Below are 10,380 nucleotides of genomic sequence, written 5' to 3' on the forward strand. Positions count from 1 at the left end.
GAGGTTGTAGGAGGAAGGATAAGAAGGTGTCTGTAAAGTTGGTGGATGCCTATTTGCCATTTTGCAGTCCCCTGTCTCCCTCTTGTGGCCTCCTGGAGGCAGCTAGCTAGCTGTGCAGATAACAAGGGGCACATGTTGCAGTGTTGCCCTCTTAGGCAACACTGAGTGAGCAGCAACGTCTAATATAAGGTTCAGACGGAACTTTGCGCGTGTCATAGTGGAGCCCTCAGAAGCCAGAGCAAGCTTTATGACATCATAATGGGTCCTCAGACATAAAAGCCTGGGCCCAGGCAGTGTTGGTCAGTGCTGCTCAGCAGGCAGTACTGGATTGCAGGTGATTGAAGGCGAGAAGGGGTGGCTGTGGGCATGCACTTGCTGCTGCTGCTAGCGTTTGTCTGCACGGCAGGAGGGCATTTGGGCGTTGCCAGGAAGGCGTTTTTATGTCTATTCCTCCGCTTTCTGCAATGCATTGTGGTGCAAGCAAAAGAAGCAAAGCATGTGTAGCTTCCTCTCAGGCCTTTTTTCACCTCCCGCCTGGCTGCTTGTGTGAGTGTATGAGTGTGTGAGCCGGCAGGGCCCCATGGAGCTGCCTAGGACTAGGCTGAATCGCTGCAAGGGGTGAACAGCAGTATTGGGCAGGCTCTGCCAACGCACGCCACTTTCGGGTTATCGCTTCTCGGCCTTTTGGCTGCGACCAAGTGTATTCATACAGGAGATTTCAGTCAGAAGGTGCCTGGGGTACCCGGCTACTTGGCCTGGGGGGATCGTCACAGGTTTATCGCCTTGACTTCACCCCCCTGCAGCTATTGGGTTGTCGGACTAGTCATCAGGCAAGGGGAAGGGATCGCTAGGCGGGCAGCTTGCGCTGGACGGCCTAGAAGGGCGGAAAAATTTGTTGGGACAAGCAGGAATGCCGTTCACCTATGGGTTTGTAACTGGGGAGACCCAGTTATGCCAAACCATCCGGATCGAGGTCGGAGAGGAACATCGCGAGCGGAAGAACCTGAAATTCATAGTAGGGGAAATCCTGCTTGGCTCCTTCGGCCTCAGACGGGAAAATATCCTGTGTCTGAATGACCAGGAAGGCCCGTGGTTGGTATACCATCTCCTTCTGCACCGCGGCCTGCTGCGATACGATCTGTGCAGCCCTGTCTGGTTCCGACAAGACAGATGAGCGCCTAGATGGGCTTCATTTTTCTCTCCTCTACGGAGAAGAGTCTATTCCACTGGTCGTGGTAATGCATAGCCCCTTTGTCCCCGTCAAGGACATTGACACATTCCTAGGGCGCTACTGCAAGGAAATTCACTTCTCCCATGAAGTGAAAAACGCTGAAGGATTTTGGAACCGCAAGAGAAAGTACTTTGTCAAGTTCTTTCAAGACCCCAATGGCATACGTGGCTTTGTGCACCCTCCTGCGAATTTTGCCATTGGGAAGAACCGGGGATACCTGTTTTACCCCCAGATGCCCCGGTTTTACTGGAACTGCCAAACATATGGGCACACAAAAGAGTCATGCAGTGAAAACCGTGTTGTTCGCTGTAACAAATGTGGAGGCCTGGGGCACGTGGCCTCCAAGTGCAGTTCCAGAGCCATGTGTAACCTGTGCGGGGAGACAGGTCACATGTATAAAGACTGTCCTAAAAGAACGCAGTCAATGAGGGGTGGGCCTAGGCCTGGTCCATCCCGCCCGGGGCCAGGGCAGCAGACCACAACAGGTGCGGACTCTGCTGGTAATGCCCCGGGACCAAGAACGGCACCCGCCGAAGGGCCAGGACCAAGACCCTCCAAGTCACGAGTAGAGGGTGGTCCTGGGAATTCCAAAGGGCCGGAGCAGGGCTGTTCTAGTTCTGCAATGAAGGCCCCGAGCTCCATACCTGAGTCGGTTGGTAAAAAATCTCGCCGGTCCTCGGTGTCGTCAAAGGAGGACTGGGCAGAAGTGGCGGCTGGTGATCCAATTAGGGGATCTAGAAGGAGGGGCTCCACGCTGGACTTCCCTGGCACCAGCTGCCTCCGACCGACTGAGAAGCCCGAGTCTGACCCTCTTATTACGTCAATGGGGGGTCGGGCATTGACGGCTTCAGGTGCAGTAGGCAAGATGACGAGAGTGAAGGAGGGAACCTCACAGGCTCCTGAGCGACCCGAGCAGATGAGTGACCCGGAGTTACCTGCAGCCGTACCGGAGGTACCAGTGGCCGGAGTTCGCGATGGTGATGACAACAGCCAGGAGTCGGAGGTGACATCCAGTGACAAGGAGGAGGAAGCAAGGATGGACCTGTCGAGTACGGGGAAAAGGCTGAGAGAAGAAGATGTGCCCACCATAAAGAGGAAGACTATATGCCGCAGCTCGGACGAAAGTGAGTTCAGGGGAAGAGTCGGGTCGATACATTTATCTGGCTCTGACCCTGGAAAAATCCTGGAGTTTGCATCCCCTGATACAGGGGAGTCTGGCTCCCAATTTATATCGGAGTCGGATTCCTCGGAGGTGGACACTGATGCTTAACAATAACTATGCCTTGTATTCCCCTGAAAGTTACCTCGCTAAATGTGAGGTCCCTAAAGAGCCCTGTTCGCAGGGCTGCTTTATTCTCTTTTCTACAGACTATGGAATTTGATTTTTGCCTACTGCAGGAGTGTGGAATCCCTAACAGCATGGACTATATGGACTTGAAAAAAGACTGGAAGCTGGGCCCTTCGGTGTGGTCGGGTGCTAATGACTGTCGTTCTTCAGGTGTGGGATTGCTCTGCCGTGGCCATTCTATTTCTATACAAACCTTGACTGAGATTATGCCTGGCAGAGCTATTTTAACCCACCTACACATTAATGGACTTTTAATACGTATTTTAAATGTCTATGCCCCTCCTGATAAACAGGAGTGGGCAGAACTTTTTAATATTTTACCATTGTTTTGTGTTGGGTCTACCCCCCTGCTGGTAGGAGGTGATTTTAACTGCACAAGAGAAGGAGAAGGCCGGCAGGGTGGGGATGCAAATAGAAAAGACCGCACTACCTACCTGCTCAAAAATTGTATTGAAGAGTTTAAATTGCGCGATTGCTGGAGGGAACTCTTGCCAGGAGATGCAGGTGCCACATGGTCTAATGGAAGAGTGAGCTCCAGAATCGATTTTATTTTTGCCTCCAATGATTTTATCCCTCAAAATGTATGATTTTAACAAATATATTTTCAGACCATAAGCTCCTTAATGTATCCCTGGAGCTGGAGGGAGAGCAAAAAGTGAGTAAGGGCCTCTGGAGGTTAAACACCCTGAAAACAAAAGTGAGTTTGTGCGAACCTACCAGTGCTGGCAATCACAGAAAAAGACCCACGAGACCATGCTGCACTGGTGGGAGGGCATTAAACCCAAAATTAAATTATTTTTTATCCGAGCAGGTAGGAAGAAAGCTAGAGAAAAGAAACAGTGGTTTTATGTTCTTAATAAGCGTTTGCATGTGCTTTTTAAACTAAATGATGTTGGGTTTGAGGTGGATTCGGATATTTTAAATTTAAAAGCTGAAATAAAGAAATGTTTAGACGATAAAGGCAAACAAATAATTTTTAACTCCCATGTGAAACACCTTGAAGAAGATGAGAAGTGCTCCCGATTCTTTTTTAAAAAGGTAAATGGTAGAAGAGATGCTATTTTAAACCTAGAAGGGGAGACTTCTATGGGAGGAATGTTAAATGCAGCTTTTAACTTTTACCAACTCCTTTTTAGTAAAAAAGCTATTGATAAATCCTTTTTAAATCATGCTCTTAACTCCCTTGATTTTAAGTTAGATATTTTAGACCAGGAGGTTTTATCCCGAGATCTTAATCTAGAAGAGCTTTTATCAGTTTTTAAAAGTTTTTCAGCGGGGAAGGCCCCTGGGGAGGATGGGTTGCCTATTGAATTTTATCTAACTTTTTGGGATGTTTTAAAAGAGGATATGATTTTATTATACAAAGAGGTTTTTATCACTGAAGAGCTGCCCCCTTCCTGGAGAAGGGGGATCGTGTCTTTAATTTTTAAAAAGGGTGAAAAGGACCAACTGAAAAACTGGCGTCCCATCACACTTTTAAATGTAGACCACAAGATTTTAGCCAAATTGATAGCGGTCCGTTTTAAACCTTTTATCAGTAAATTAATCCACCCAAACCAGGTCTGTGGGGTACCTGGTAGATCTATCACTGAGTCCCTTAATATTTTGAGAGATGTTATTTGATATTTTAAAGATTGAGGCCAAAATCTTGCTATTTTATCACTAGACTTTGAAAAGGCTTTTGATAGAGTGTCCCATGAGTTCCTTTTTATGGTTCTTAAAAAGATGGCGGTGCCTGATTTTATTATTAGTCGTGTTATGCTTTTATATCGGTCCTGTTTTAGTGAAATTTCTTTAAATTGATTTTTAATTAAAGGTGTTCCTCTTTTATCTGGAGTCAAGCCGGGGTGCCCATTGTCTCCCCTACTATTTATATGCGCAATGGAGCCCCTGTTAGCTATGCTCAGAAGTGATAAAGTAGTCAGTGGTGCCCCAATACCTGGTGGGAGGGGTAACCAAATAAAGGTATTAGGCTACATGGATGATGTGACAATTCTGTGCCCCGATTCATCATCCATGAGGAGGGCGCTGAGGAACACCACTTTTTTCTGAGAGGCTTCTGGTTTTAAACTAAATATTGATAAATGTGATTGTTTTAATATAGGAGGCTGGGATTCCTCCCTGACCCCAGGAGCCAGAATGCAGAAGGACCAGATTAAAATTGTAGGTATTGTTTTTAATCAGGCGAACAATGGGACCTCTAATTGGGACTCAGTGGTAGCAAAAATAGAGAAGAAGGTTTTAATGTGGAATCTTAGGAGCCTCACGATGGAGGGGAAAATTTTAATCATAAAAATGGTTTTAATCCCAATAATGCTTTATGTTGCCATGGTTTTCCCTCCATCCATTTTATATATTAAAAAGCTAACACGCATTTGTTTTATGTTTCTGTGGGGTTCCAAGCTGGAAAAATTAAAACGTGATTTTATGTATAAATGTAAGGACAATGGCGGGAGAGATGTTCCTAACCTTTTTACATTTTTTTATATCAAATATTTCAATCCGATGGCATTTTTAGCTGTTTTTTAAAATATGCAGCGGGTATGGTTTTTAAGCATTGGTCTCGTATCTCCCTAAATTCTCCTGTGCTCCTGTGTCCCCCAAAACACTACGTGGTGCTGGAGAAGACTGTCAGGCTCCTGAGCCTCCATGAGTTGGAACCTGATATATTGGGGGACCAGAGGAAGGTGTCAATGGCGTGTAGACACAGAGAAGAAATGGTGGCAGTTTCCAATTTCTCACAGGCATGGTCTAAGCAAGTGTGGCGGAATGTCTTTCGGAAATACCTTGCAAATGTGCTTAACCCCTTAAGGACGCAGCCTAGCTTTGGCCTTAAGGCTCAGAGCCCATTTTTCAAATCTGACATATTTCACTTTATGTGGTAATAACGTCGGAATGCTTAAACCTACCCAAGCGATTCTGAGACTGTTTTCTCGTGACACATTGGGCTTCATGTTCGTGGTAAAATTTGGTCGATATATTCGGTGTTTATTGGTGAAAAATTGCAAAATTTAGAGAAAATTTTGAAAAAATTGCATTTTTCTGAATTTAAATGCATCTGCTTGTAAAACAGACGGTTATACCACCCAAAATAGTTACTAGTTCACATTTCCCATATGTCTACTTTAGATTGGCATCGTTTTTTGAACATTCTTTTATTTTTCTTGGACGTTACAAGGCTTATAACATAAACCGCAATTTCTCATATTTTTAAGAAAATTTCAAAAGCCTTTTTTTTAAGGTACCTCTTGAGTTCTGAAGTGGCTTTGTGGGGCCTATGTATTAGAAACCCTGATAAAACACCCCATTTTAAAAACTAGACCCCTCAAAGTATTCAAAACAGCAGTTATAAAGTTTTTTAACCCTTCAGGCATTTCACAGGAATTAAAGCAAAGTGGAGGTTAAATTTGCAAATTTCATTTTTCTTGCTGAATTTCAATTTTATTCATTTTTTTTCTGAAACACAGAAGGTTTTACCAGAGAAACAGTACTAAATATGTATTGTCCAGATTCTGCAGTTTTTAGAAATGTCCCACATGTGGCCCTACTGCGCTCGTGGACTAAAACACAAGCCCTAGAAGCAAAGAAGCACCTAGTGCATTTTGAGTCCTCTTTTTTATTAGAATATATTTTAGGCAGCATGCCAGGTTTGAAGAGGTGTTGAGGTGTCAAAACAGTAGGAATCCCCCAATAGTGACCCCATTTTGGAAACTACACCCCTCAAAGAATTCATTTAGGGTTGTTGTTACCAATTTGACCGCACAGTTTTTTGACAGCACGTATTTGAATTGGGCTCTGAAATGAAAAAAATGTCATTTTTTCCAATAAAATGTCATTTGTGATCAAAATTTCTTATTTTCACAGGGAACAAAATACCCCATTTTGTTGCCCAATTTGTCCTTAGTGTGGCAATACCCCATTTGTGGTGATAAACTGCCGTTTGGGCCCATGGGAGGGCTCAGAAGGAAAGGAGCGCTATATGTTTGTTGGAGTCCAGATTTTGTTGGATTGGTTTTCGGGTGCCATGTCGCATTTGCAGAGCCTCAGAGGTATCAAAGCAATGGAAACCCACCAAAAGTGACCCCATTTTGGAAACTAAACCCCTCAAGGAATTAATTTATGGTTGTTGTTAGCATTTTGACCACACAGTTTTTTCACAGCACCTATTTCAATTGGGCTGTGACATTAAAAAAATGAAATTTTTTCCAATAAGATGTAATTTTTTACCAAAATTTCTTATTTTCACAGGGAACAAAATACTCAATTTTGTTGCCCAATTTCTCTTGAGTGCATCAATACCCCATTTGTGGCAATAAACTGCCGTTTAGGCCCATGGGAGGCCTCAGAAGGGAAGGAGCGCTGTGTGTTCTTTGGAGTACAGATTTTGCTGGTTTGGTTTTCGTGTGCCATGTCGCATTTGCAGAGCCCCAGAGGTATCAAAGCAATGGAAACCCACCAGAAGTGACCCCATTTTGGAAACTACACCCCTCAAGGAATTCATTTATGGGTAATGTGACCATTTAGACTCCATAGTTTCTTCACAGAACTTATTTGAATTGGGCTGGGAATTAAAAAAAAATATATTTTTTCCAATAATATGTCATTTTAGCTCAAAAATTCTTATTTTCACAAGAAATAAAATACTCCATTTTGTTGCCCAATTTGTCCTGAGTGCGGCAATACCCAATTTGTGGTGATAAACTGCTGTTTGGGCCCATGGGAGGGCTCAGAAGGAAAGGACCACCATTTGGCCTACTCGGGATTTTCTAGTGCGAAGTCATGTATGCAGAAGCCCCTGAGGTACCAGTACAGTTGAAACCCGCAAGAAGCATTTGACCGGAGACCTACACCCCATAAACTGTAATGTGGGTTCTCCCGGGTATGGCAATACCCTACATGTGGCTGTTATCAGCTGCCTGGACACACAGCAGGGCCCAGAGGGGAAAGACGAGGGGGGATAAGCTGTGCGGAGTGCATCAGGGTAAGTAAAATTGGGGTAAATTATAAACCAAGGGATGTATGATAAATTTTAAAACACTTTCATACAGAGCTCTGGTTATTCGGGACACGTGTCACATTGATATATTGTGTCATCCATTATCGCCCTCTTATAGCAGACTTTGCACCTCTTTTGACTTTTTCCCTTCTTGCCAGTTTGGGGAACTACTCCTGGAAAGTGTTGCCGCCCTGGTATGATGCGTGTGGCCTCAATTCCAGAAGTACTGGGTGCCCCCCCCTTCTTGGTCCCTAAAGATTAGGTTCTTGATAATCACCTCTTGAAATTCCAGGATTGTTCCCGTCTGGCCTGCACATCGACGTAGCATGTACGCATTGTACAATGCCATCTGTATAATGTGCCCGGCCAGCTTCTTATACCACACCGCATGGCGCTGTAGGGCTTCAGGGCTTGATCTTACAAGTCCATCCCTCCCATGTACCTATTGTAGTCCAGGATGCAGTCTGGTTTGGGGGTGGCCTTTCCTTCATACATCCTAAACTTGTAGGTATACCCTGATGCACTCTCACAGCTTATACATCTTCACGCCATACCTTGCCCTCTTACCCGGCAGGTACTCGCGGAATTGAACCCTCCCTTTAAAATGTACCAGGGACTCATCAATAGAAATACACTTCTCGGGGGTGTATGCTTGGGAAAACCGGGCACTGGAACGGTCTAATAGGGGTCTCCGTTTATACAAACGGTCAAAACTGGGGTCATCTTGGGGTGGGCACTGCTCATTATCAGTATAATGTAAGAAGCGAAGTATTGCCTCATTTATTTATTTTTTTAGGTTCCAGTTCAGTTCTGAAGTTGCTTTGAGGGGCCCATATATTAGAAACCCCTATCAAATACCCCATTTTAGAAACTAGACCCCTCAAAGTATTCACAACAGCATGTAGAAAGTTTATGAACCCTTTAGGTGTTTCACAAAAATTTAGAGCAAAGTAGAGGTGAAATGTACATATTTTTTTTGTCAGAAAATCCTCTTTATACCATTTTTTTTATAACACAAAAGGATTTATCAGAGAAACGCAACTTAATACGTATTGCCCAGATTCTGCAGTTTTGAGAAATATCCCACATGTGGCCCTAGTGCGGTAATGGACTGAAGCACCGGCCTCCGAAGCAAAGGAGAACCTGGTGGATTTTGAGGCCTCTTTTTTATTAGGCACCATGTCCAGTTTGAAGAGGTCTTGTGGTGCCAAAACATTGGGAACCCCCCAAAAGTGACCCCAATTTGGAAACTAGACCCCTTGAGGAATCCATTGTAGTTTTCTTGGGGTGCATGCAGCTTTTTGATCAGTTTTTATTCTATTTTTAGGTGGCGTTGTGACTAAAAAACAGCAATTGTACTATTGTTTTTTTTTTCGTTTTTTTTTTACAGCGTTCACCGTGCGCTATAAATGACATATTCACTTTATTCTGCGGGGCGATACGATTACGGCGATACCCTATGTTTATAGTTTTTTTTTATGTCTTATGGCGTTTGCACAATAAAATACGTTTTGTAAACAATCATTCACTTTTTGTGTTACCTTATTCTAAGAGCCAGAACGTTTTTATTTTTCAATCAATAAAGCCGTGCGAGGACTTATTTTTTGCGTAACGAACTGTAGTTTCGATCAGTACCATTTTTAGGTACATGCGACTTTTTGATCTCTTTTTATTCCATTTTTTGGGAGGTGAAGTGACCAAAGAATTGTGATTGTGGTTCGGTTTATTATTATTTTATTTTACGGCATTCACCGTGCGGGATAAATAATGAAATAATTTTGTAGTTCAGGCCGTTACGGACGCGGCGATACCAATTATGTTTAGTTTATTTGTTTGTTTATATATTTTTATTAATAATAAAAGACTGATAAGGGAAAAGGGGGGATTTTTACTTTTATTACTTTTAAATCTTTTATTTTCTTATTTTTACACATCTTTTTTTAACTTTTTTTTTACTTTATTACTTTGTCCCACTAGGGGACATGAGGGCAGGAGGCTCTGATCGCTATTCTAATACACTGCACTACATGCGTAGTGCAGTGTATTAGAACTGTCAGCTACTCACTGACAGCAAGCATAGTGGGTCCTGACGTTGTCAGGACCCACTAGGCTTCCGTCTATGGCATAGCCGGACGCCATTGTTTGGTGTCCGGTTGCCATAGTCACCATCGCTGGCCGCTATCGCGCAGCAGGCCGGCGATGGCAGCTTAACCCCTAAAAAGCCGCGATCTCTATAGAACGCGGCTTTTAAAGGGTTAATCAGCGGGGACACAGCGATCGATCCCCGCTGTAGGAGCTGTGACAGCTGCTGAACAAGACAGCAGCGTCACAGCTCCTGTATGTGTCGGGAGGACGGCCGAAACGGCCGTTACTCCCAAGACGTACTATTACGGCATGGAGCGCGAACGATACAGATGCCATGACGTAATAGTACGTCAAGGAGCGGGAAGGGGATAAGGACCTTGCCTGGGCGATCGTGCACCAGTGCCTCCCTACACGTGAGTTCCAACACAGGCAAGGACTGGTGGCGAGAGCCAAGTGCCCGAGAGATATGTGCAGAAGTGATGAGACGGTAATGCACTTATTCTGGAACTGCCACTATGCACAGGAGATTTGGAGGAAGGCAGGCCTTTTATTAAAGTGGATCTGCGGTCTTAACGATTTTAAATACGAGTACGTTTTTTATGGCCTTTTTACCTGCCCATCATTCAGACAGCAGATGATCTGCTGGATGATTATTAATTGTTTTAAAAATGCCATCTGGAAGGTTAGGAACATTTTTCTTTTTAAACGTGATTTTATTGA

Source organism: Rhinoderma darwinii, chromosome 5, assembly GCF_050947455.1.
Source record: "Rhinoderma darwinii isolate aRhiDar2 chromosome 5, aRhiDar2.hap1, whole genome shotgun sequence".
NCBI classification, from domain to species: Eukaryota; Metazoa; Chordata; class Amphibia; order Anura; family Rhinodermatidae; genus Rhinoderma; species Rhinoderma darwinii.